Source organism: Phocoena sinus, chromosome 1 (genome assembly GCF_008692025.1).
Source record: "Phocoena sinus isolate mPhoSin1 chromosome 1, mPhoSin1.pri, whole genome shotgun sequence".
NCBI classification, from domain to species: Eukaryota; Metazoa; Chordata; class Mammalia; order Artiodactyla; family Phocoenidae; genus Phocoena; species Phocoena sinus.
Genome location: NC_045763.1, coordinates 156,208,849 through 156,236,161, shown reverse-complemented (window position 1 = coordinate 156,236,161; position 27,313 = coordinate 156,208,849). Strand labels below are relative to the sequence as shown.

General features: G+C 40.9%; 1 protein-coding gene and 1 long non-coding RNA gene across 5 annotated transcripts in view; one reads left to right on the top strand and one right to left on the bottom strand.

The window, feature by feature from the left end:
* EXO1 (exonuclease 1) overlaps positions 1-1,059 on the bottom strand; it is a 52,670-nt gene extending 51,611 nt beyond the window's left edge. For 2 of the 3 annotated variants that reach the window (XM_032611850.1, XM_032611859.1), the window contains exons 1-2: positions 857-1,040; positions 336-544 (exon numbers count right to left, since the gene is read on the bottom strand). The gene's annotated coding sequence lies outside the window, so the exon portion shown is untranslated. Of the gene's footprint in view, positions 1-335; positions 545-856 lie in introns of all 3 variants that reach the window. The other variant, XM_032611867.1, reaches the window with a different exon arrangement.
* A 100-nt stretch (positions 1,060-1,159) lies between these two features.
* On the top strand, positions 1,160-25,282 carry LOC116739218. 2 transcript variants are annotated; one of them, XR_004345491.1, is made up of 4 exons: positions 1,160-1,335; positions 3,771-3,814; positions 24,479-24,567; positions 25,008-25,282. It is a non-coding gene; the product is annotated as an uncharacterized LOC116739218 (long non-coding RNA). The 2 variants fall into 2 exon arrangements; XR_004345490.1 differs by having other exon boundaries at positions 1,169-1,226.
* The last annotated feature ends 2,031 nt before the right edge of the window (positions 25,283-27,313 follow it).

Sequence of the window (27,313 nt, the reverse complement as noted above, 5' to 3'; positions counted from 1 at the left end):
GGCATTATGTTTGGGAGGAAAGGAAGAAAGTACAGGATCAGAAGTCAGACTTACCCTGTTGAAACCCTGTATCAAAGCTGTGCTACTCTAGTTCAGCAGTTCTCAATTTTCAATTCTTGGCACATTCTCAACTCCACTCCTAGGGACTATGATTCATTAGTCCTGGAGTGAGGCGGGAATTCTAAATTTTAAATATGGCAGGTAATTTGGACACAGGAGGTCCTCTAGCCACAGTTTAGGAAAAACAATTAGTCTCCTACCTCTCAGACGTTCCTGAAAAGAGTTTTCTTTCTCTGAGGAAAACTGACATAGTATATACATTTCGTGAAACTTACATTTTTTTCTAAGTTAGGTAAATATTCTCGAATAAATGTTTCCTCTTCAGCACAATGAGAACGATGCGGGGCCTTAGGCACAAAGCATCCTCAGGAGACCGCCCGCAGCACCAAGTAGTAGTGACAGCACAACGTCACCGCTCCATCCCGTTTCACAGGGATTGGCAGGGAGGCCCACAGGCCCTTTCCAGGAAACACGTTCCTTTGGCCTGCACAACGTTAAGAAAACAATGTACTTGTCAAACATTTGGAAGCTGGGAAGTTGCATGTAAAACTGACCTGATAGCTTGCGCAGGAAAACGAGAGGACCCTCCCTCGGTTCGCCGAACCGCAGCCCTGGCCAGGCCGAGCGCGCTCCCCCGGCCCATACACCGCCGCACTACAAATTCATTTCAGGGGTGCCCCCCAGCCCCGCGCCGCCCTCGGGGCCACTGCAGGGTCTGGGAACGCGTGAGACCCTCCCCTTCAGCCCCGCAGACCCCGGATCCCGAGGGCAGGGGCGGGAACCAGCGGGGACCCACCGCGTGCCCTGAACAGCCCGCTCCGCTCGCTTCCCGGCTAGGTCCCGCGCCGTCCGTCGGAGGGCAGCCCTGTGAGGGCTCAGAAGCCTATCCTCAAGGCCCCCACTCGCCTGGGCCGGAGCACGCTAGGCGGCTTCGGGGAACTCAAGGGGCAGGGGCACAGGGACGCAGCTGTGCCCCGGCATCCGGACCTTTCAATTTGCGCGGGATGGCCCGCGACCCCGCCCAGAGGAAGTGACGTCACGCCCCATTTCGATGCCGGCTCCGCCTCCCACGGCCTCCCGCTTCCGGCCTGTGCCCGGACATCGCCGAGTGGATTCGGAACGCTGCAGCTGCGAGCGCTTGGTTCCCGGGGCAGCCTTCTGGAGGGGTGAGCGGAGCTGGCTCTGCTGGCCAACAGGGCACGGCGCCCGGGATGCGCATTGAGTTCCTCTCGCGGGCTGCTGGGAGTCGAGGATCTCTCCCGACTGCGGCCTCAGGTCTGAGCGCTGAAGCTCTGAGAGGTCCGCAGCGTGTTTGTGTTGAGGTTTCTAAACTTAAGGGTTCCTGCTGGAATTGTCCCTAGTCCTTGTGTTGTGCTGCTAACCCTGGCTCTTGCCAGGCAGCTGCACGTGGGCTCCAGGGACACAGAAAGTGCAGTTTGAGATATTTATTCCCTGGACCCTTCCTGTAGACTTTGGGAAGGGGAGGGAGCGCTTACTAAATAATTTAACTGATAAGTGACAGAGAGTCTTTCCTTAACCGGGCTGGCCAGGCTTCTCTGCCCTCTTCTCAAAGCCTCAACCTTCGCATGTAAAGACTTGAACAAACACTAACATGGTCTTTTAACATCAAATCCACATCCCTCGAGTGACCCCAGCCCCATTTGAAGTGCCTGCCTGAGAAAGCTCAAGGCTGCCAAAAGAATTTAGCATTTGTACCGGTCAACATCCTAAGGTAGGATCTCTACCCCCATGTTTCTAGGAGGGGAGGAGCCTAACTGCCATAAATTCTGGTTAGCAATCCCAGGTGAGTCTCCAGTTCTCCTTCCTGATTCTTTTTTGTTTTTCACTCCCTGCCTCTACTGAGCCACCACTCACTTACACCCCCATTTCCTCTTGTAACTGCCCAGTAGCTTATGTACAAATCCAGGGTGAGTTCATTTCATGCTTGACACTTTTCCCTGTTGCAATATGTTATTTTTTTTTTTTGCTGTACGCTGGCCTCTCACTGCTGTGGCTTCTCCCGTTGCGGAGCACAGGCTCCGGACGGGCAGGCTCAGCGGCCATGGCTCATGGGCCTAGCCGCTCCGCGGCATGTGGGATCTTCCCGGACCGGGGCGCGAACTTGTGTCCCCTGCATCGGCAGGCGGACTCTCAACCACTGCGCCACCAGGGAAGCCCTGCAATATATTATTGACTAAAATCTGTCCTGACTACTTTACCTAGTGTCCAGCTTTGTTTACCTTTGGCCTGGGGAAACTATAACCAGTCATGAAAATGGGCCTATGGTGCACAGACTTTAAAGACGTTTTTGACTTTTGTGGCGGAAGCTTCAAGTCCTCATAATGCTCTAGACCTGGTTACTGTCTCTTAGAAATATTGTGGTAAAAAGAAATTGGCAAGAACCTTAGGTCAGACCACAGAGTATACTCTGGGCCCAGAGATGGGCACGAATAATTCAGACTCAATTTAAGGAGTTAAAGGGGAAGAAGTGAGCACATTTTAAAAAATGCTCCCTTGGGGGCTTCCCTGGTGGCGCAGTGGTTGGGAGTCTGTCTACCGATGCAGGGTACATGGGTTCGTGCCCCGGTCCGGGAGGATCCCGCATGCCGAGGAGCGGCTGGTCCCGTGCGCCGTGGCCGCTGGGCCTGTGCGTCCGGAGCCTGTGCTCCGCGGCGGGAGAGGCCACGGCAGTGAGAGGCCCGCGTACCGCAAAAAAAAAAAAAAAAAAAAAAAAAATGCTCCCTTTTTGACTGCCTACTCTGTATGTTTCTCTCAGGTTTCTGTTTAATGTCTTTTCATGATCAATCTAACATCTATCATGTCAACATATTACCTTATAAATTGTTGGAAAGGTGCCACTTGGGGAAGTGTGCTTAGTGGGAGCAAGGCTGCCTCCCTAGTTCTGGTCTGAAGAGCTGAGGCTAGGAGAGGAGGTCAGAAAAACTATCTTCCCTTGTGATTCTAACAGCTGAATAGCGGTAGACCTCACTCTGGACCAGCTTGGAGCTCACTGTAGTGGAAGGTGGGGGACAGTTCCAAACTGTAGGTTGAAGAGGAATTTAAGTGTGAGTGGGATGTGTTTGTCAGTAGTCAGTTTGGACTGACTGCCTACTGTAAGTACTGCTTCAATATGTCTGATCCAAGCAAGAGTATGCCACACATGAGGGTCTTAGGAAGGAGCCCAGATATCAAAAATGTGCCCACAGCATCATGAAACTGACCTAGGTTGCTGCCCTACAGACAACCCTTATCTTTATTACTAATTTGACTCCAAAGTTACCAGACTGGATTCTTGGCTGCAGTGTTTAAAAACTAAAAAAGAAAATACCAGTTAACAATGATTTCATAAACAGAATATTTTTACTCTTTGCGAAGATAAAGCCATTTGAATCCATTCATGCAGTTACTTACTACACGCCTTTGGTGTGCCTGTCAGTACTAGGTGGTATGGGGAACGCAAAGAACTGGTTGCTGTCTTCAAGCAACGTAGGATCTAATTCTGTAGACAAAACATATTCATCAAAAAATTAAATCATAACTCATGATGATGTGTTATTAAATTCTGAAATGAGTGGTACACACCACAAATTATCAGCTTAAGATTCAGTCTTACCAGCTCTATGAACTCTTCCCTGACATGTGCCCAAACATCCTGTGATGACCTCTGCCCTGACCCTTCTCATACTATTTTATTTGACTTTGTCCTCCAGATTTACCAAATAATAATACAGGCCCAGTTACAGATGAATTTCAGGTAAGCAACAGATACATTTTTAGTATAAGTATGTCTAGTGCAACATTTGAGACATATTCTAAAAGAAGATTCCATGTTTATCTGAAATTCAAATGTACCCGGACAGTTGTATACGTACCACATCTTTATCCATTCACCCATCAGTAGACACTTATGTTGTTTTCATATCCTGACTCTTGTAAATAATGCAGTAATGAACATAGGGGTGTATATAATTTTCAAAGTAATGTTTTCAGGTTCTTTGAATAAATACCCAGAAGTGGAATTGCTGGGTCATATGGTAGTTCCAACTTAAGTTTTTGAGGAATCTCCATACTGTTTTCCACAGTAGCCGCACCAATAGTGTACAAGGGTTCCTTTTTCTCCATATCCTCTCCAACATTTATTTCTTATCTCTTTGCTAATAGCCATTCTAACAGATGTGAGGTGATACATCATTGTGGTTTTGATTTGCATTTCCATAATAATTAGTGTGGTTGGACATCTTTTCATATGCTTGTTGGCCATTTTATGTCTTCTTTGGGAAAATGTCTATTCAGATCCTCTGCCCATTTTTGTATTGGGTTGTTTGGGTTTGTTTTTTGGTTTTTTTGATGTTGAGTTGCATGAGTTTTGTTTTGTTTTGCGGTACGCGGGCCTCTCACTGTTGTGGCCTCTCCCGTTGTGGAGCACAGGCTCCGGACGTGCAGGCTCAGCGGCCATGGCTCACGGGCCCAGCCGCTCCGCGGCATGTGGGATCTTCCCCGACCGGGGCATGAACCCGTGTCTTCTGCATCGGCAGGCAGACTCTCAACCACTGCGCCACCAGGGAAGCCCTGCGTGAGTTTTTTATATATTTTGGATGTTAACCCCTTAACAGCTACATGATTTGCAGATTTCTTCCCATACTGTAGGTTACCTTTTCGTTTTGATGCTGGTTTCTTTCATTGTGCAGAAGCTTTTTAGTTTGATGTAGAACCATTTGTTTATTTTTTGCTTTTGTGTCACTTGCCTTTGAAGTCAGATCTAAAAAAAACCCACGAAGATAGATGTCAATGAGGTTACTGCCTATGTTTTCTTCTGGAAATTTTATGGTTTCAGGTCTTACATTCTAATCTTTAATCCATTTTGAGTTAATTTATGTATATGGTATAAGATAGTGGTCTAGTTTCATTCTTTGCACATGGCTGTCCAGTTTTCCCAGCACCATTTATTGAAGAGACTATCCTTTCTCCTTTGTATGTTCTTTGTACCTTTGTTGTAAATTAACTGTCCATATATGTATGGGTTTATTTCTGAGCTCTCAGTTTTTTTTGTTTGCGGTACGCGGGCCTCTCACTGTTGTGGCCTCTCCCATTGCAGAGCACAGGCTCCAGATGCGCAGGCTCAGTGGCCATGGCTCACGGGTCCAGCCGCTCTGCGGCATGTAGGATCTTCCTGAACTGGAGCATGAACCCATGTCCCCTGCATCAGCAGGCAGACTCTCAACCACTGCGCCACCAGGGAAGCCCTGAGCTCTCAGTTTTGTTCCATCGAGCTGTGTGTTTGTTTTTGTGCCAGTACCAATCTGTTTTGATATCTATAGCTTTGTAGTATAGTTTGAAATCAGGAAGTGTGATACCTCTAGCTTTGTTCTTCTATCTCAAGATTATTTTGCCTGATGGGGATCTATTGTGGTTCCATACAAATTTTAGAATTATTTGCTCTAGTTCTGTGAAATACGCCATTGGAATTTTGGTAGTTTGCATTGAGTCTATGCTGCTTTGGGACAGGGACAATTTAACAATATTTTTTCTTCCATGAACATGGAATATCTTTCCATTTTTTTGTGTTTTCTTTAATTTCTTTCATTAGTGCCTTATGGTTTCCAGTGTGTAGGTCTTTCATTTCTCTGGTTAAATTTATTCCTAGGTATTTTATTGTTTTTGATGTAATTGTAAATGGGATTATTATTTTTTGCTTCTCTTTTTGATAGTTGTTGGGAGCCAAGAAGTTTTCGCCATTAGAAGATGGCCGACACTCTGCTTCTCTTCCTGCTTAATGAGATAAAAGCCCGCGCCTAAAAACGAAAGCCCGCGCTTCCAACGAAAGCCCGCGCACGCAGCACCAATGATAATTTGCCAAATACTTCCCTTATTCTGGATCCCGCCCCCCTTTCTCTGTACTGTATAAATACAGCTACTGCAGCAATAAAAGTTTGAGGCTTGATCAGGATTTTGTCTTGCCTCCATTCTTTCGCGTCTCCTGCCCCTTCTTCTCTTTTCAACCCCTACAGGTTCCTCCTCGGACTCACAAGGATTTGTCCTGCTGGTCGGGACTCCCGGGGACGCCCGGGGCCGAGCACAATTGGCGCCCAACGTGGGGCTCGAGGAACGGATCCTAACGGAGGTAGCACGCTTACGAAGGCCTGGCCAGGCACCCACTGAGCCGCCGCGAGAGTGAACTCGAAAGTGCAGCTCGATTAGGTCCCCGGAGGACTAGCCGCCCTTCGGCAGTTGTGACCGGTAGAGAGTAAGGTAAGTGGAGCTTAAAAATGGGACAGGAATTGAGTTCCCACGAACTCTTTCTTCAGGGGATCGAGGATTCCCTCAAGATGCGAAAGATTAAGGCTAGAAAAAAAGATTTGCGTGATTTTTTAAATATTTTTGTCTGATGTTTGCCCATGGTTCCCACAAGAAGGGACGATAGATAAAAAATGTTGGAATCGTGTAGGAGATTGTTTAAATGATTATTATAAGACTTTTGGGCCTTCTAAAGTACCTGTGACTGCATTTTCATATTGGAATTTAATTAGAGAGATTCTTATGGGTCATTTTTTTGACCCCGATATCCAAAAGGTTGTTGAGACCGGAGAAACAATTCTTAAAGCAGCCCCTATGATTCCAATGAGGCTCAGGCTGCTTTTCCCCCTGGTCTGTTGGCTCAAATACAAAATGCTGGCCTTAAGGCCTGGCGCCGCCTTCCGCCTAAGGGTTCGGCCACAACTTCTTTGGCGAAAATTCGCCAGGGACCAGAAGAGCCTTATTGTGAGTTTATTAGCCGCCTCACGGACGCCACCGAACGTCTGGTGGGCGACAGTGAAACTGATAACGCCTTTGTTAAACATTTAGCTTATGAAAATGCTAATCCGGCCTGCCAGGCTGCCCTTCGGGCTCATCGTGGTGGTAGCCTTGCTGATTATATTAAATTGTGTTCCGGAATTGGTCCCTCCCATTTTGTTGGCCTTGCAATAGGAGCCGCCCTAAAAGATTTTATTTAAAGACACATCCGCCCTAGACAAACAACAAAAAACTTGCTATAATTGCAAACAACCTGGACACTTTGCCCGGGATTGTCCACTATATAGACAAGGACAGTCATCAAAGGCTAACCCACAACAACCCCAACATCAATCCCGAGCTCCTCCCACCACCGTTTGTCCTCGCTGTAAAAGAGGCAAACATTGGTCTTCGGAATGTTATTCAAAAACGGACATAAATGGCCAACTACTCCCCAAAAAACAGGGAAACTTTTCATGGGGCCAGCCCCTGGCCCCTTCCTTGGAACCGAACCAAGGGGCGATTCGGTTTGTTCCTCAAAAATCTGGACAAGTTCCCCTCACCCAGACGTTGGCTCCCTCTGCCGAGCCACCCCCGGAAGCGCAGGATTGGACCTCTGTGCCTCCACCGACTCAATATTAGTCCCAGAACAAGGAGTGCAACCGATTCCCACAGAAGTTTATGGCCCCCTGCCCCCAAATACTTATGGCTTAATTTTAGGAAGAGGTAGCTCTGCTTTGGCTGGCCTCCAAATTATACCTGGTGTTATCGACAATGATTATTCGGGTCAAATTACCCTTTTGGCATCTGCTTTACAAGGCCCTATATCGATCCCTAGAGGTCAAAGGATAGCACAGTTAGTATTGTTACCCCTAAATTCTTTGAATAAGAGCCACACTAGTTACCCTAGAGCAGATGCTGCTTTTGGTTCCTCAGATGTCTATTGGGTCCAACAAATTACTCCTGAAAGGCCGCTCTTAACCCTGTGGTTAGATGGAAAGAAATTTGAAGGTTTAGTCGATACAGGAGCTGATGCAACAGTTATTTCGGAGAAATATTGGCCCTCCTCTTGGCCTTGTACAGTATCTATAACTCATTTACAAGGCATAGGACATTCTACCAATCCTAAACGGAGTTCCAAGGTTCTTACATGGACAGATGCTGAAGGTAATACTGGACAGGTGCAACCTTACATTTTGCCACACATCCCATTAAACCTTTGGGGACGCGACATCTTGTCACAATTAAAGTTAATCATGGCCAGCCCCAACGAGGTGGTGACCCAACAAATGCTGAATCAAGGGTTTCTACCAGGCTTAGGTTTAGGAAAAAATAATCAAGGAATCAGACAACCTATTTCCCTGACATCTAATATAAGTCGCCAGGGCCTAGGTAGTTCGCCTTTTTCTTAGCGGCCGTTGACCTTCCTGTGCCCCATGCGGACAAAATACGATGGAAAACTGATGACCCCGTTTGGGTGGACCAATGGCCTTTAACAGAAGAAAAACTCACAGCTGCCACAAAGTTAGTACAGGAACAATTGGCCGCTGGACATTTGGAAGCCACCACTTCTCCATGGAATACCCCTATATTCGTGATAAAAAAGAGGACTGGCTCATGGCGACTCCTCCAAGACCTTAGGGAAATTAATAAAACGATGTTTACTATGGGAGCTTTACAGCCTGGCTTGCCCTCTCCTATTGCCATTCCAGCTGGTTATTTTAAAATTATTATTGATCTTAAAGATTGCTTTTTTACTGTCCCTCTTCATCCTCAAGATAGAGAACGTTTTGCGTTCAGTCTCCCAGTAATTAATTTTAAAGGCCCAATGCCACGTTTTCAATGGAAGGTCCTCCCACAGGGTATGGCAAATAGCCCCACCTTATGTCAGAAATTTGTTGCACAAGCTATAGATCCTCTTAGGGCTCGTTGGCCTGATATTTATATCATTCATTACATGGATGATATTCTTTTGGCTGGAAGATTAACTGACGAGCTCCTTAATTGTTATCAAGATTTAAAGGATAATCTTGCTTCCTTTGGCCTTCAAATTGCTTCGAATAAGGTACAATTAAAAGATCCATACTATTATCTTGGTTTTGAATTAAATGGGAATATAATTACCACTCAAAAGATACACATACAGGTATCACATTTACAAACCCTTAATGATTTTCAAAAATTTTTGGGAGATATTAATTGGCTACGACCATATCTTAAACTTACTACGGGAGAGTTAAAACCTTTATTTGAAATTTTACAAGGGCCATCAGATCCCTTGTCACCCCGTAGGCTGACTAAAGAGGCTAAAAATTCTCTTCAATTAGTAGAAAAGGCCATTAGATGTCAGCAGATTACCTTTTTAGATTATGGTCGTCCCTTTAGTCTTATTGTCTGTGCCACTGCACATACACCCACTGGAGTTCTATGGCAAGATCATCCCCTTTTGTGGATACATTTGTCCGTTTCTCCTAACAAAGTGCTTAAGACCTACCCTTCCTTAGTAGCAAAGGTTCTTACTTTAGGCAGGGAAAAAAGCCGTCAATTTTTTGGCAGAGATCCTGATCATTTGATTCTCCCCTATACCAAAGAAGAACTTAATTGGTTACTGCAAACTGATGATAAATGGCTTGTTTCCTTATCCTCCTTTCAGGGTAATATTGATAATCATTATCCTCCTGATAAGCTCCTTCAGTTTGCTAGAAAACATCTCTTTATATTTCCCAAAATTACTTCTGCTGTTCCTTTGGTAGATGCTGCCTTAGTATTTACTGATGGATCATCATCCGGTGTTGCTGTATATGTTATAAACAATCAGTCCTATAGGGTACAATCCCCCTTTTTGTCAGCACAGCTTGTTGAGCTTTTTGCCATTCTTCAGGTTTTTGAAATATTACAAGAAACCCCCTTTAATTTATATACGGATAGCTCATATATAGCCTTGTCCGTCCCCCTTTTAGAAACTGTTCCATATATTAAACCCTCTTCCAATGCTGTTCCCCTTTTTCAACAGCTTCAGAGTCTTATACTCCGGAGACAAGTGCCTTTTTTTATTGATCATCTTAGGGCTCATACAGATCTCCCTGGACCCCTTTCTCAGGGCAATGATTTAGCTGATAAAAATGCCCGCCTAATGTGCACCATAACCTCTGATCCTATTTCTCAGGCTACTCAATTTCATCAGCTACATCATGTTAATGCACATACTCTTCGCTTGTTGTTCAAGCTCACTCGAGAGCAGGCAAGACAAATTGTAAAAAATTGTCCAGGGTGCGTTACACTTTTACCTCTTCCACATCTTGGAGTAAACCCAAGAGGTTTATTACCTAATGAAATTTGGCAAATGGATGTCACCCATCTTGCTGAATTTGGAAAATTAAAATTTATTCATGTGTCCATTGACACTTTTAGCGGCTTTATATATGCCTCCCTCCAGAGAGGAGAAGCCACAAGAAACATTATTTCACATGTGCTCCAAAGTTTTACAGTTTTAGGCAAGCCTCAAATAATTAAAACAGATAATGGGCCTGGGTATACTTCCCAGGCTTTCCAAGATTTTTGCACCCGGTTTCAAATAAAACATCTTACGGGAATTCCCTATAACCCCCAGGGTCAAGGCATAGTAGAAAGAGCCCATCAAACTCTTAAAAATACCATTTCCAAACTTAAAAATAATGATTTAACTGCTACAAAAAATTCCCCAAAAAATATTCTTAGTCATGCCCTATTTGTTATTAATTTTTTACAATTAGATATTAATGGTAGATCTGCCGCCGATCGTCTTTGGCATCAAGAAACTAAAAATCAATATGCACAAGTTATGTGGAAAGACCCTTTGACCTTTAAGTGGCATGGGCCCGATCCACTCCTCATCTGGGGGAGGGGGTCTGCATGTGTATACAATACCAAGGAAGGTGGAGCACGTTGGCTGCCCGAGCGTCTTATTAAACCTATAAATTCTATGAAATAATGAAAATTATCCAGGGCCCTTTTCCCTGAGATTGTATTTCTTTTCCTTTTCAGAAAAAGATGGAGATCCTCTTGGCATTGAAAAGACGACAAAGACAACAAGGACTATCCGTTGTGACCCTGATCCTGTCATCTTTGCTGGTTGTCAGCCAGGCTGAACCCCCTCCACACTTGCCTCAGAATTTAACCTGAAGCAGAACCAAAAGATGATTCTGGCTGCCCCTCCACTGGAGCGGCATGAGACAGAGACATGCCTACCCCCCTCTTTGATGGGAGGGTATGGGTACCAAGTTGAGTGTGACAGCAAAGCATGCACAAGGGAAAACCTTTATACATAAGGTAATCTCTGTTATTCCCTGTGAGTATACCTGAATTATGAAAGAGGTTGGTATCTAAACATTGTTTTTGGCTTCAGTATCTAAGATTATTCTTGGCTCTGCCTCTCCTCCCCAAAAGATACCAAGAGCCAGCAATGGTGGACACACATACATTGTCCACGGGAGGATTCACGTCACTACTCCCTCACTCGGTTAATGCCCACCTCCTTAAAAGAAATAAAAAGGGAGGAGATGTTGGGAGCCAAGAAGTTTTCGCCATTAGAAGATGGCCGACACCCTGCTTCTCTTCCTGCTTAATGAGATAAAAGCCCGCGCCTAAAAACGAAAGCCCGCGCTTCCAACGAAAGCCCGCGCACGCAGCACCAATGATAATTTGCCAAATACTTCCCTTATTCTGGATCCCGCCCCCCTTTCTCTGTACTGTATAAATACAGCTACTGCAGCAATAAAAGTTTGAGGCTTGATCAGGATTTTGTCTTGCCTCCATTCTTTCGCGTCTCCTGCCCCTTCTTCTCTTTTCAACCCCTACAGGTTCCTCCTCGGACTCACAAGGATTTGTCCTGCTGGTCGGGACTCCCGGGGACGCCCGGGGCCGAGCACAGATAGTTTGTTATCAGTGATAGAAATGTTACAGATCTGTATGTTGATTTTATAAACTGAAACTTAACTGTATTTATTCTAACAGTTTTTTGGTGGAGTATTTAGGATTTTCTATATGTAGTATCATGTCATCTGCAAAAAGGACAGTTTTGCTTCTTCATTTATGATTTGGATGCCTTTTCTTTTTCTTGTCTAATTGTGATGAGGATTTCTAATACTATGTTGAATAAAAGTGGCAAGAGTGGGCATCCTTGTCTTGTTCCTCATCTTAGAGGAAAAGCTTTCAGCTTGTTACAGCTGAGTGTGATGTTAGCTGTGAGTTTGTCACTTATGGCCTTTATTATGTTGAGGTACATTCCCTCTATACCCCCTTTGTTGAGAGTTTTTATCGTAAGTGGATGTTGAGTTTCATCAAATTTTTTTGCATCTATTGAAATGATCATATGGTTTTTATCCTTAATTTTGTTAATGTGGTAATCATTGATAGGTATGTACTTATTGCCATTTCATTGTTTTCTCGTTGTTTTTGTAGTTTCTCCCTGTTCCTTTCTACTCTTTCTGTCTTTTCTGTTTTTTGATGGTTTTCTTTGGTGTTATGTTTAGATATGTTTAGTTTCTTTCTCATTTTCTTTTGTATAATTACTATAAGTCTTTTTGGTTACTGTGAGTTTCACCTATAACATCTTATATAAGTAGTAGCTTGTTTTAAGTTGGTAGCAACTTAAATTTGAAGATATTCCAAAGCTTTATCTTTTGCCACCCTCCCCTGCATGTTTTGTGTTTTCAGTGACACATTTTACATCTTTTTATTTTATGCATTCCTGAACTATTTATTGTAATTTAGTTACTTTTCCTACTCTTGTCTTTTAACATTCATACTTGCTTTACAAGTGATTGATCCACTATTTTTATTAATATTTGCCTTTTCCAGTGAGATTTTTACTTCTGCATGTTTTCTTATTATTATTTAGTGCCATTTCTTTTCAGCTTAAGGAAGTTCCTTTATCATTTCTTGTAGGGCCAATTTAGTGAGGATGAACTCGTTTAGCTTTCACTTATCTGGGAAACTCCTGATCTCTCTTTCAATTCTGAGTGATAACTTGCTGGGTAGGGAATTCTTGGTTGGAAGTTTTTTCCCCTTCAGCAGTTTGACTTTGTCATGCTTCTCCCTTCCAGCCTGTAAAGTTTCTACTGAAAATCTGCTGATAGCCCTATGGGGTTTCCCTTTTATGCAACAAGTTGTTTTTCTCTTACTGCTTTTAGGATTCTCTCTTTGTCTTTAACTTTTACCATTTTAATTATAATGTGTCTTGGTGTTATCTTTTTGGGTTTATATTTCCTGTACCTGGATGTCTGTTTTCTTCCCCAAATTAGGGAAGTTTTCAGTTACTATTTCTTCAATTAATTAATTTTTCTGGCCCTTTCTCTTTCTCTTCTTCTAGAACCCTATAATGTGTCATTCTGCTTGATGTTATCCCAAAGGTTCCTTAAAATGTCCTCATTTTTAAAAAAGTTCTTTTTACATTTTGCTGTTCTGTCTGGGTGAGTTCCATTGCTTTGTCTTTCAGTTCTCTGATTCATTCTTCTACTTCATCCAGTCTGCTGTTGAACCCCTCTAATGTATTTTTCAGTTCATTTATAATTTCTGTTTGGTTTCTTCTTATATTTTCTGTCTCTTTGTTGAAGTTCTTATTGTGTTCATTCATTCTTCTCCTGAGTTCAGTAAGCATCTTTATGACCATTACTTTTAACTCTTTATTAAGTAGATTGTTTATCTCCACTTATTTTAGCTCTTTTTCTGAGATTTTGTCTTGTTCTTTCTATTGGGACATATTCCTCTGTCTCATTTTGTCTAATTTGCTGTGTTTGTTTCTATGCATTAGGTCAACTATCCATCTCTTCCAGTCTTCAAGTAGTGGATTTATTTAGGAGATGTCTTATGGGGCTCAGAAGTGCAATCTCACTTGGCTACCAGAGCCAGGTGCTCAAGGGTTGTCCTCTGTGTAAGCTGTGTGAACCCTCCTCTTGTGGCAGGGCCATAGCTGCTGCTGTGTGCACTGGTGGGTGGGGCGGCCCCTGGCCAGGATGCAGGGTGCCTGGCTGAGCAGCTCTGGTTTTTTAAATATTCTATCTTGCTGAAAGATCAGGTACCCTGATATTTGGAAAATATTGCCTCCATTGTTATGAAGCAGTGTATTCTAAGATGTGGAATAGGGAGGTGATTTAGGGCCCTAGAACTCAGTGATGTGATCACTTGCAGCCTCTCTGGGATGCCCTCCTAACTTTACCTTGTTTCAGGCAAGGTTGCTACAGCCACAGCTGAGCAGCATCTCCCCATCTCCCATACTTATGCACATGTCAGCACTTTACAAGAAGAGATGTGGGAATGGAGGTTCTTTTCAGTCAGCAAGGGCAGGCTTTTTTTCAGAGCCCAACTTCCCTCCAAGCCAGGGAGACACAGAACTGGGGATGACCTCAAGTGCTGGGCAGGTCAGCATCCTTTTCTCCTAGAGTTGTGAGGACTGTGTTTTCATTTTTTTCTTTGTTGAACTCAATATGAATGTTTGAAATGGGGTTCTTAAAGTATAAGAGATAGTTATGGAAAAGTGAGCAGAGGTGGTGATGGTTATATAGACATAGAACAGAATGCTTTTTTTGTCTGAGTGATTATTAACAGCTCTAGTTTTCTGACTGAGGAACTTATTTTTTAACTCAATTAGATTAATTTATTTACACTTAATTGTTTTTACACTTTTAGATTATTTTAACTGAATGGCTTTTTCATTGTATTTTTAGTTACTTTTATTGTGTCAAGTGATTCTTATAATGTTAATATGAGATTTGCTTTTTAAATAAATTTACATTAAATATGAGTCAATGTAAAGAAAACCTACTAAGTAAATAATAGGACAGGTGTTTCTTATTTATGGCAAATATGGGAGTTTCCAAAACAGTCATTTCTCTCTTCTTCAAAATTACCCTTTGGCTATTGTCCCATTTCTCAGCTCCCATTGTAAAATTTCTTGAAAGAATTGTGTGTACTTGCTATATCATATTCTTCCATTCATTACTGTATATTTTTCTTTTTTTAATTTTTTGTATAACATAGGTACAGAAAGGTTCGCAAATGCTGAGCAAATTGCCACAAAATGAACATACATATTACCTCCACTCAACCCTCCCAAAAGACCCTTTGTATCCCCTTTCCAATAACAAATATCTCTGTTCTCCTCAAAGGCAACTGTAATCTTTCTTCTAACTGTATGAACTAATTTTGCCTTTTTTGTAGTTTATGTAAGTGAAATCATGCAGTTTTTCTTCTTTAGCTTTGGCCTTTTTTTGCCTAATACTGTGAGATTCATCCATATTACTGAAAGAACCTATAGTCTTTTTTCTTTTCTGTTTCTATGTGCAATTCCATTATATAAATGTAATTTATCCATTCTACTACTAATAGATATCTGAGTTGTCTCCAGGTTTGGGATATTATTAGTAATGCTTCTATGGACATTCTTCTGTCTTCAATTCCTGCTGTTCTTGCTGCTGCTTATTCTACTTAGCCACACTAGTTTCCTTGTCATTCCTTGAACATTCCAGATACACACCCACCTGTAGGCCTTTGCATGTGCTGTTCCTTCTTCCTAGAATGTTCTTCCACTAGATATCCACATGACCTACTCCACTTCTCTCAGGCCTTTGCTGAAAAGGTTCCCTCTCAGTGAGACATTCTCTAACCATTAAATTGTAATTCCTCTGCCTACTGTGGGTCACCTTATTTTCCTTTCTCTGACTATTTTTTTCTCCATGTTACCTTCCATAATTTGGAATATTATGTATTTTAGTAATCTATTTGTTTACTGACCCTCTCCCTTCCCACTATAATGAGAGCTCTACAAGGGCAGAGAGTTTTGTCTGTGTAAGCAGCTCTTTGCAGGAAATCGCCCTCAGCAGGAGACCTCTTTTTTCTTGCCACTTTAGCAAAGCTATATTGTAACTAATCTTAAGCCAGGCACCCCCATGCTCTACTCATGTCCACACCTTTCGGATCTTTTGATCACACAATATGTTGCTTAACCTGTTGGTTTTTTCCATAGATCAAAGAAGTAAAAATGAAGAATAAATAACTAACAGATGACCAGATCACTCCCCTACCTTCCCCTTCAGTAATCTTGCGAACAAACTGTGTGAATGAGGTAGCATTTATAGAAAGATCACGCATCAACAAGCTGCCACACAGTAGGAGACGGCTACAAGTATGACTCCCTATGTCTGTCTATTAACTGAGATTACTTCCCCTTTTCCCTTTAAAAACTTTCATGGCCAAGTAGAATCTTCAGAGTTGGTTTTGGGGGACATGAGTCTGCCTCCTCCCCATATTGCCAGCTTTTCTGATTAAAAGCAACTTTCCATTCTACCAACAGTTGCCTCTTGGACATTGATTTTCAAGCAGCAAGCAGCCAAACCTGAGTTCGCTAGCATCTGTATTCTGTAACACTACCTGGCACAGAGTAGATTCTCAGTAAATTCTGGTTGAATGAACGAATATTGAAATTATCTACTAGGGACTTCCCTGGTGGCACAGTGGTTAGAACTCCCCACTCCCAGTGCAGGGGGCCCAGGTTCGATCGCTGGTTAGGGAACTAGATCCAACATGCGTGCCACAACTAAGAGTTCACATGCCACAACTAAGGAGCCCATGTGCCGCAACTAAGGAGCCCGAGAGCCACAACTAGTGAGCCTGCCTGGCACAACCAAATAAATAAATAAATATTTTTACAAAAGAAATTATCTACTAGCCTGTATCTGAAAGTAGACACTGATATTTTTAGAACTTTGGGTAATAAAGCTATTTGCAAAGTTACTTGACTGTCAAAGAATCAAAAGGTTGTCAACATGAGTATTATTTGAATAATCTAGGACATCAGATGCAAAAAGAATAGATGTAGGTTTTTATTCCCTACTATGAAGGAAAAACGATTTTTAAACAGCCTTTTTTTTTTCCTTTGCAAAAACCTATGTAGTGCATTTACACAGAATGACACCTCTAAAAAATAATATAGTTGGTCCCAAAATACACATTTTAGAGAAACTGGCATAGGTATCTGGCAGAGCTCTCTTTTAAGGGATTGAAATATTAAAATAAACAGGAAATCTCTATCTTAATATGTATAAATTATAAGTTTTACTATAAGAGTCCTGAATTATAACACTTAGCAAACACTTAGTATGTTTCAGGTTTGTTGTATATTTTACCTGCTTGACTTAACACTCATAACAATACTATGAGGTTGGTAAATTTATTATACCCATTTTACAGATGAGACAGTGAACTACAAAGTGATCTGAACTCAAGGTAGTTTAGCTATAGACTATGTGCTTTTAATCATTACCTTTCAATGGCTACTATATGTACTTATCCACAGAGAAATAGAGAGATATCAGGTTAACATTTTCAAAGTTATCAATTTACTGATCCCCTTCAGAATTATTTTAGTTTCATTTTTGAGATGATTTGCGAAGAAGAAAGGAAAGGAACTTTTATTTAGAATGTACTGTGTTTTGGGAATTCCCTGGTGGCACAGTGGTTAAGAATCTGCCTCCCAATGCAGGGGACATAGGTTTGAGCCCTGGTCCAGGAAGATCCCATATGCCACGGAGTAACTGAACCCGTGAGCCACAACTACTAAAGCCCGCATGTCTAGAGCCCATGCTCTGCAACATGAGAAGCCACTGCAATGAGAAGCCCTCGCAACGCAGCAAAGAGTAGCCCCTGCTCACTACAACTAGAGAAAGCCTGTGCACAGCAACGAAGACCCAATGCAGCCATAAATAATTAAAATATTTTTTTAAAAAGTTCTGTGTTTTGCATGTTGTACCTATTTAATCCTCAGAATAGCTCTGAAAGGTAACTATTATTGTCCCATTTACAAAAGAGAAAACTGAAGCACAGAGAAGTAAATAAGCTTATCATAAATACTATATGATGTAAATCAAATGCAATTCAAATCTAGGTCTGCCTTACTCCAAAAGTGTATATTCTTCACAATGACACATAGCTACATGAACTGGCATTACCCAGTGAACAGTGGAAATGAAGGAGAGGAGGTGCAGTATACAGTTTCAGCTAGGAGCAGGCTATAATGGGGCTGTGGAATCAGGAAGACTGTAGACACAATTTCAACTGGAAATTTCTGGATCCACAGATCTTTTTTTCTGACCTTGGCCCTCAGAGCTATTATACATTCCCAGGTGAGTACTAAGTAAATGTGTGGGACCCAGCCAGGCTAACTCTTCCTTCTTATATGAGATCTTTAATAAGTCATACATCTTGGGACCCAGTGGCTCAGATTGAGGAAGCTCCTCTTCCTGGTATTGGAGCAGCAATCAAATCTCTTAATGATTCTCAGTGTTACCATAACTTTTTCATGGCCCAGGATTATTCACTTGTCTCAACACTTCAACTTTTTGGTTTGGGGAAAAAAAATACAAAAAGCAAAAAGGTCAAGAGAAAGCCGTCCACTTTCCTGGTGAGCTTGGGATCAGTCATACCATAGGCATGAAATGGTTATTGCTTTTTTGACTTTAGTGGGAAGGTGTGACTTGTAACAGGATATCAAAATTATAGTTCCAAGGTAAGCTGATGGAGGATATTTATTCACCAGATAGCTAGAAAGGATCCTTCTATTGAAAAGTTCAGTAAAATGTAACCTGGAGCAGTGAAACAGACATCAATACATCAATGAAATGAGAAAAACAGTAACATATTGCTTAATGAGGTGACATTCAAGACGGAAAGGCTCAGCTTGAACAAAGGAGTCACACTGATTATAAGGCAAAAGAGTGGTCCTTGTGTGGTGAGAGTCAAATTTTACATGACGCAGCTGCTCTCAGAATGAAACAGTAATGAATTTTTGTCTACTTATTGAGCACTTAGCCAGCTGTTCTATTTTCAGAACCAAAAGAGAAATAAGTGCTTTAATTTCAGCATTTAAAATCTAAAAAACATTTTTACCAGACATCTGTGGCCAATTTTTCCATTGTCCTTTCATGTGTGTGTGTGTGTGTGTGTGTGTGTGTGTGTATGTGTGTGTGTGTGTATATATATATATGTATCTATATGTGTGTAAATGTCTTCTGTTATTCCTTATATACTACCTTACTCGGTAAAGAGTTTAAACTCCGGACATATATTACTTGGGTTAAAATCTAGACTACACAGTATTAGCTGTTTGTTAGCTGATTTTGGAAAAATTTCTTAGTTTCTTTATTTTTCAGTTTTCAACACTGAAAACTGGGACAAATTATACATCTAACCAAACTGCTTCATAGAATTGTGAAGATTAAATTAATGTCATGTAAAGCAAATACAGTGTCTTAATATTGGTTAAGTGAAAAAAAGTCCACAATACTTAATTGTATAGAGTGATCTATAGTTTGCCAAGAGGTTTCACACGTTTCTCATTTGGTCTTTTTTTTTTTTTTTTTGGCTGCACCCTGCAGCTTTTGGGATCTTAGTTTCCTGACCAGGGATTGAATCCTTGCTCCATGCAGTGGAAGCATGGAGTCCTAACCACTGGACAGCCAGGGAGTTTCCCTCATTAGGTCTTCAGTTACCTGGTGTGGGACTTCCCTGGTGGTCCAGCAGTTAAGACTCTGCCCTTCCACTGCAGGGGGCACAGGTTCAATCCCTGGTCAGGGAACTAAGATCCCACGTGCCATGTGGCACAGCCAAAAAAAATAAAAATAAGTGAATAAATAATTATTCAGAAATAACTGAATTGGTTAAATAAAAATTGTGCCTATGCATATTATTACCCATTTCTGGAAACTTACTGGGACTTAGAATATTTGGTTACCTAAGGGAAGGAAATTGAAATTTACTGAGCAGAAGTCTTTTGGTTGTAAATGACAGAAACTCAACTCACATTAGCTCTCATAATGAAGTTATCCCCTCAGTTATGGGTTGAATTTGGTCTCCCCCCCACCCCCCCAAAAATGATATGTTGAAGCTCTAACTCCCCGTACTTCAGAATGTGACCTTATTTGGAGATAAGATTATTATAGACGTAATTACTTTAAAATGAGATCATTAGGGTATGCCCTAATCTAATGTGACTGTTGTCCTTATGAAAAGGGGAATTTGGACACATGAACAGAGGGAAAACAATGTGAAGAGACACAGGGAGGAAATGGCCAACTACAAGGCAAGCAGAGAGATCTGGAACAGGTTCTTCTCTCCTAGTCCTCAGAAGGAACCAATGTGCTGACACCTTGATTTTGGATTTCTATCCTCCAGAACTGTGAAACAATAATTCTTTATTGTTTAAGCCACTTGATTTATGGTACTTTGTTACAGCAGCCTTACCAAAATAAGCACCTTCTTGTACCTCAGTAATTCAGGAGTAGCTTAAGGATTTAGATATGGGGGGATCTAAGGAATATAATGATATCATTAAGATTTTATATAATTCTTCATCTCTTTTTCCTCTGTGCTGCTTTTACTATATTTCATCAATTCTAAAGTGCACATTTGCCCTCTCATTTTCACAGCTCTGAAGTCAGCATGCAACTTACATTTTCTTTTTACATTTCTTCATTCTTAGTGGAACATAAAAAAATGGTCTGTTATAATTAATAGCATTTTAGGAAATCTTAAGAGTGTTTATGGGCAGGCTCTGCATGTGGGCAGTCTCGGCAGCTCAGAGTTTGATATCTAAGTCACTTAGCAACCCCCATGGAACAAGGGAGCCTTTTCCCAATTGTCTCAGCAAATGACCCAGAACAAATGTTCATTGGCTCTAATTGTTCTGGCTTTGGTTAAACTCAAGCTTAAAAATCAGAGTTGGGGAGGAAGGGGCAGGTAGACTCAGCACCACTGAAATCTCATGACCCAAGAGTAGTAAAGTTGTGACTTCCCAAAGATGTTTGTTCACAACCTCGGGAGTTCCCCAGGTGAAATTCAAAACTGACCCCTGTACATGGAGGGCAAGAAAACACCAAAGAGGCAGACCACTCCAGATTGGTAGGAGGCAGGTTTAATAAACAAGAGGATTTACATAGCAGGTTTGTCTTGGGTGGCCTCCACTTCTGCCTGCCAGAATATTAGTCTACTGAGAGGCCTTAACAGGGTTCAGTAACGTATGCAGTACAGATGGTCTCAGCAGCACATGACTGTCTCCAGGCTGTGTCCTTGAAACAGCAGTTAGTATGACAGTAGTAGGCTGAACATAGATTCCAGGGACGGGTGGGGGTAAGGAGACTTAGATTGCCAGGGTCCAGCTCTCAGATCAACCAGCAGTCACATTCTCTTGATGACCTCCAACCAATAAAAAATAAGTGTTGTTACCAAGAGGGGGGCTGAATGCTCTAGAAGGCCTGCGTTACCACAGAGTACCTGCCTGTGCCAAGCACTGTCACATTACATGTCCTTAATCACTCTACCCATTTCACTAATCAGGAAACTGAGGCCCAGAGAATGATAGACCTACTGGCAGTGCTGAATGTTGCCAAATAGTTATAAAGTGCTTACAGTGTATAGGACATTCTCCTAAGGGCTACAAATACAGGGATGAATACTGTCCTTGAGCCTAAGATACTTAAGAGACCAGCTTGCCCTGAAATAAAAGTGAACCACAACAGAAATAGAAACATTGTACTATGAAATAATTAAATCTGCCTTGGCAGAAAGAAGGGATCCAATATGGGATAGAAGCTGAGAAAGTTTCTTTTCACACTCTTTTAAAAAACCTTTCTTGCACTTGTGACAAATTACATCAGAGCACCAGGAAGCAAAGATATTAAATATTGCAAAGAAGCTGGTGCACGGAAAGTATGAAATATTTATGGAATGAGTGATTGAAAGAGTGATGTGGGTATCACTTGAAAAAGCTAAATGTCATTAGGACATGGTGTTGTTTCACAGGCTCTGAGTCTTTAGCTCCATGTGCATTTTCAGAGTCAGTCATTGTATCCAGGAGTTCCATCTTGCTCATTTCCACCTGATTTCAAGGGGCCTTATAGCTCTGAAGTTTGCACTGTCTTTTCCGCTGAATTTTGAATAACTTCCTTCTGTTCTTTTTAGCTATTTCATTATGAATCATCTCCTTATATTAATAGAAACTTGTTTTCCAAGATCTGTTGCATTTAGTTTTCAAAAAAGTTTTACCAGGTCATAATTATAGTTCACTACTGCTCTGCTTGGTTAGTTTTCAGAAATAGGATATGTAATGACTTTAGAAAACTATAGACTTTTGTAAAAGTTTGGGTCTCAGTTTGTAATAAGATGATATCTATTTTCATTTCTAGTCTCCTGATTTGTGATGATCACATTTTACAATGGCAAAGTAGCTAGCTTGTTTCCACATCACTGCCCTCCGAGCATCCTTGCTCTTCCCTCCCCTACTTTCTGGAATCACTCTTTTCCATCTCTGAGGTGCTCACTACCCAGTTGTACTTTCTTGATATTCAGTGTCATTGATAGGACCTTTGCCCATTACCATGGCTGATAGTCTCAATTACCTTTCCAAAATTAAAATTTGAGTTCATTGACTCTCAGAGTTATTTAGGAGTTGGATTCCTTTTCTATACAAACCACCTCCAGCTGGTCTCTAGGCTGACCTATTTCTGCTCACTGGAGACAAGATCATCAGCTACTGAGGCTCGTCTCAAGAAGTGTCTCAGTCATGGTGAACCTACCATATTCCATTGTGAGTCTGTCTCCATTAGGCATGGACTTAGGTTTTCTGCATCAAAATTCCTGGAAGGCAGTGTAAAATTTGTAAATATTTTTGGCAAAAGCATACCTGGGTTTGTATAAGCCAGATATAATTACCCTAATCTCAAGCCATTTTATCTTTATAAACCTATCTTCAGTAGCTCTTCAAATGATATAAATACTTTTCTGACATTTTGGATTTACAGGTTTATCTGTAACTGATACTAGTGCAATGCTGCTATATAGCTTCCTAACTTCCTAGAAATTATCAGAATCACCTAGAGATCCCTTTTGGGTGGAAACTAGTGCTATAAATCACCTTATGTTTGAAAAGGGCACTCACTCTATTCATCAAAAATTCTCAGATTGAGTGACATTTTGATGTTGAACGTGCATGGAACACAGATCATCTATTGCTTCTGTCTTACTCTGCACATCAGAACTCCTCTAAGGATCTGAATGTAGCAGACAGAATCCTGGTGGACCACAAGCTCACCTTTTCTTTCACTGCTTCTTTGTAAAGGTCTGGATCCTTAAGATCAGCAAGCATAAGCTTGCTCCTGGCAATTTCTCTGTCATCCTTAGGTGGCATTTCTTAGACCAGATGGCATGTCCTTCCTCAGATTACCTGTTCATCACAAGTCAAGATGCCCTCATGCCTCCTAAATCAATGCATATTTTCTAACTATATTGGAAATATATATTTTTGTAGTAACCTTAGGAAAATACAGAAATGTGTAGCAAAGAAAAATCCTCAGTAATACTGTATTATTACTATTTAGAGATAACTGCTGTTACCATTTGATGTATTTTCTGGCACTGTATATAAGTGTATTCTATAATTTTATATGTTTCTCAGATATCATTATTTCATGAACATGTTCCTGTACAGTAAAAATTCTTTGAGCACATCATATTATATATTCCTTCATTATGAATGTATCAATGATTTACCTCTTTACCTATTGCTGGATGCTTAGATATTATCTTTTATTGTAAATAGTGGATATATTTATAACTTTATTCTCTTATCCAGTGATCTACTTAAGATAAATTCCTTGAAGAGGAATTGCAGAATTAAAGGGTTTGATTATCTTTAATGTTCTTCATATATACTGCTAGGTTGCCCTTCAGGAAAGCATTAGCAATTTAAACTACCAGCTCTTTATGAATACCTCTTTCAATATTCCCCCAATAACGTAGAATATTTTCATTAAATTTTTTTGAGTATATGACAGATGAAAGATGTTATCACACTTTTCTTTTACATTTTATTTCTTTGGGTACTAAGAAGTTGAACATTGTTTCTCATATGTTTTTTCCTTATTTGCGTTTATTTTGTATGTTCACTCTTTATGTCCTTTGCCTATTTTTTCTATAAGGTTGTTAAAGTTTTCTTTTTTGATATTGGACCTCAGCTGAAAAGAGTTGAGCTAATGATACTTCTCTTTTCATGTACATTACCAGGCTTACTCCCTTTTATCTTGACTGACTGATTCCCATTTTACTCCCCCTCCCTCCTACTAGGAAACACATAGGCAAGTTTCCTAGTATATTCAATGAATATCCTTTCATTTATGTAAATTATTATAAAATGTGTACTATTGTAAGCATGTATTTTCATAAATCAAATGGTATTACATATTACATTTAATTCTGTTGCTTAGTTTTACTTAGTACAATTTTAAAAATCCATCTGTATTGCTCTGTGTATATCTTGTACTTTATTTCTTATTGCTGAAAACTATTCCATGGTGGGTGCCTTCACCATATTTTCCCCAGGTACTTCTCCAATGAGGGTCACTCTGATGTCTCCCAGATTTCATCTCCACTGTGCCACTGTAAACAATGCCACAATAAACATACCTCTGCATACTATACTGCTTTCAAGCTTGTGAGAATTTGGGGGGAATATATAGAGAGATATAGACACACACACACATACACAAACATACACAACACACACACACAGGAGTAGAATTGCTAGGTCATAGCAAATTTGACTAATCTGCCAATTGCTTTTCAGATGGTATTTCCAGTCTGAATTCCCACCAGCAGTGCATGAGAGTTCTGAATTCCCTACATTCTTTCTACACTTACGGTCCACTCTAACAAGTAAGAGTGATAAATTATTGTTTTAATTTGCATTTCTCTGACTGCTAATGAATTTGAACATTGCTTTTTAGGTTTTCTCTTGTGTATATTGATAGCCTTCACCCATTTTTCTATGTGTTTCCTGTTTTTTTCTGATACATTTCCAAATCTCTTGTACATTTTGCTCTATTTGTAGGCCATGTTTGAAGTTTTCTCCAGTTTATTTTACTTTTGTTTATGATATTTTATACATTTCTAAGTTTTAAATTTATTAGGTAGTTAATGCTAATATTTTTATATGATTTCATCAGTGCATTTATTTATGATATTTGGCAAAGTAGTTTTTTTCTTTGTTTTCTTCTGTACTTTCAATCTATCTACTTTGTTGCTTTCCTAAAATCGTTCTCTGTAGAATGTCAGACAATTATTCTAAAAGTGTATTGTCACTTTTGATCCACTAGAGGCCAACACTTACCTGAAAGAAATTGATGTCCCTTCCTAAAATTCATATTCTTTCCTCTCTGAAAGGAAGCAAACTGGCAGAAAATAGGTAATTTCATTTAAATTAAATGACTGGAAATTATATAGAAGAGTCTGGACAAAATGAAAGGACGATTTTTAAAGACAACAAATTATAATAAAAGGATTCGGGGCTTCCCTGGTGGAGCAGTGGTTAAGAATCCTCCTGCCAATGCAAGTGACATGGGTTTGAGCCCTGGTCCAGGAAGATCCCACGTGCTGCAGAGCAACTAAGCCCGTGTACCACAACGACTGAGCCTGCACTCTAGAGCACATGAGCCACAACTACTGAAGCCCACATGCCTAAATCCCATGCTCTGCAATGAGAGAAGCCACTGCAATGAAAGGTCCGTGCACCACAAAGAAGAGTAGCCCCTACTTGCCGCAACTAGAGAAAGCCGGCGCACAACAACGAAGACCCAACACAGCCAAAAATAAAATAAATAAATTTAAAAATAAATAAATTTTATTTTTTTATTTTTTTGCGGTACGCGGGCCTCTCACTGTTGTGGCCTCTCCCGTTGCGGAGCAACAGGCTCCGGACGCGCAGGCTCAGTGGCCATGGCTCACGGGCCCAGCCGCTCCGCGGCATGTGGGATCCTCCCACACCGGGGCACGAACCCGTGTCCCCTGCATCGGCAGGCGGACTCTCAACCACTGCGCCACCAGGGAAGCCCTAAAAATAAATAAATTTAAAAAAAAAGGATTCAAAGTTGTTTTTTACTGAAAAAATGAAAGCAAAAAATACAAATAAAGTAGTTTAATTTTTTTAATTGACAGATGAAAGTTTTGGTTTTAAAATAAAAATAAAAATGGTCTAGCTTCTACTCAAAATCTACATTAAGCATTAGTAAATAAGAGGTGGGGTAAAAGCAACTTCAATGACTTTTTCTCCCTTTTCTCTGAAAGGCCAGGAGATGGGGCTAACCTGCCTCCCATATTGTGTAGGGCTCCTACACAGATGACTGAGTAGAAAACAGTTCACACACACACACACACATACACACACACCAGTTTTAATTAAAATGAGATGATCTGTAAGAAAGGACCATGCTGAAGGACCATGCTGGCCCTGAAGCAGTCATTGAAATGTACCTCCTCTCTGAGTCCCATTAGCATTCTTAAAATTATGTTTATCACACAAAAGCAGACAAATCCACAAAGGGCATGAAGGAAGAAGAGAAAGCTAAGGAAGGAAGGAAGGGAAGGAAGGAAGGAAAACGTGAGGGAGGGTCAACTAGCAAGACTGCAGTTCTAACCTATGAAAACACAAAAGGACAGCTAAAAACTGTTCTTTACATATAGATAACTGCTTGCGTTTGGACCTGGAACCAACAATCAAGATCAAATGATAATTTAACTGAGCAGGACCCTATGGGGCCTTCCTGGGACAGACTCCTCTCCCATATCCTCTGCTTTAGCTCCTCTCTGAAGTACCTAGATAACAGTATCTGATACACATTTCCTGACTTGTTTTATGGACGCTGAAACCTCCACCAAATGGAAGAGTTTAGCTACTTGATCACCATGAGCACATAGACCCCAGGCCTACTAGAGCCTAAGACTTGATAATGTTAACCCCTGTTACCTCACCATCAACCAATCAGAGAATGTGCAAGAGCTGATCCCATACCCTGGGACTCCCGTCCCTCACCTTGCCTTTAAAAATGCTTTGCTGAAACCCATCATGGAGTTTGGACTTTTTGAGCACCAGCTCTCCTGGACTCCTTGTATGGCACCTTATAATAAATGTGGCACTTTCCTTCACCACAACCCAATGTCACTAGATTGGCTTTACTGTGCATGGGCGAGCTGACCCAAGTTTTGGTTCAGTAACAATAACCCATGTACAAAACACTATAAAACATAAGGTACTATTATTACAAGGATGGATATGGCAGTTAGGGACTTGGCTTCTAGGTGCCCTTCATGAATGAGATGGCTGGAACATATCAAATACGAGAGCTCATGCTACAAAAAGAAGTTATTTTTATATCAATTAAAATAAATGCATAAAGGATTTATATCTGAATGTAAGACAGAATAAACATTTTTTAATTGACTAAGAATCTTTAAAAATAATTTACATTATACAGAACTTTTCTGTTAATATGGTTCTGCTTGCTTTTGATTTAGTACCAATAAAAACTAAGTATATATAACAATAAGAACATATTTACAAGTAAACAAATTACTTTCTAAAGTTTATTTTATGTAATTACTTTCTAAAGTAATATGTACAAGGCAG